The sequence below is a fragment of the Vidua chalybeata genome, chromosome 6 (genome assembly GCF_026979565.1).
Source record: "Vidua chalybeata isolate OUT-0048 chromosome 6, bVidCha1 merged haplotype, whole genome shotgun sequence".
Classification (NCBI taxonomy): domain Eukaryota; kingdom Metazoa; phylum Chordata; class Aves; order Passeriformes; family Viduidae; genus Vidua; species Vidua chalybeata.
Genome location: NC_071535.1, coordinates 8,654,658 through 8,655,732, shown reverse-complemented (window position 1 = coordinate 8,655,732; position 1,075 = coordinate 8,654,658).

The window sequence follows — 1,075 nt, the reverse complement described above, 5'->3', positions numbered from 1 at the left end:
GTGGATGTTTGTGTCTCATGATCCCTGTGTGCTGGAGCAGCTTGTGTGCTTGTCCCTTTCCTTCCGATTGTCACGTATCACAGGGTACTCTGAGTGTACCTGTGCACATGCCAGGATTCTCTGAGTGTGCAATTCCCTGCATGTCTGACAGCAACAGTCCCAAATGCCTCAGGGCAGCATCTGTCTTGCTGTGACAGCGGCCTGTGTTCCTCGGGCCAGTGCCAGCCTGTCTGTCTGTCAGTGACACAGGGTCATGTGCCCAGGGCTGTGTGTGTGTGTGTGTCTCACAAGGACAACAGCTCCTGTGCCTAAGACCCTGACACCTCAGTAACAGTGACAGTGCTTGTGTCACAGTGACAGTCATGCACCGCAGTACGACACGTCTGTACATCCGCGCGGCACGGCCCCACAGGCCTGAGACCACTGTGACAGCCACATGCCTTGAACCCGTGTGCTGTGACTCTGCCACGCAGCCCTCTGACAGAGTGACACAGCTTCAGACCCCTGCATGAGAGCGCCTCACAGCCCAATGTCCGTCCATCTGTCTGTCCATACCTCATCTCAGACTCATGTGTCTCCCTGAGGGTGACAATGGGCATCCCTCTGAGGTGCCTATTACATGCATGCCCTGGGGCTGTGCATTCCTCACAGTTCCACGGCCTCTGTCAGCTGTGCCTGCGTGCAAGGGGACCGTGGCTGTGAGGGGACCGTGCTTGTGTGGGGTGCTCCGTGAGCATGTGAGTAAGGGGACTGTGTCTGTGAGGCAGTACAGTGTGTGTGGTGTTTGTGTGAGGGGACTGTGAGTGTGAGAGGTGCTGTGAGAGCGTCTGTGTCTGTGTGTCGGTGTGTCTCTGGACCGTGCGTGTGAGCGGGCCGGGCGGGCGGCCGAGGCCGAGGCCGGGGGACAGCGGCCCTGCACGTCAGCGCGGCGCGGGGCGGGCGGCGGCGGCGGCGCCCTTAAATGCAGGCGGCAGCGGCGCGGCGCGGGCAGCGCGCAGGGCTCGGCGGCAGCGGGGAGCGAGGCAGCGTGAGGCGGCGGCTGCTGCGGCCACAGCCACCCTCCCACCCACCCAGC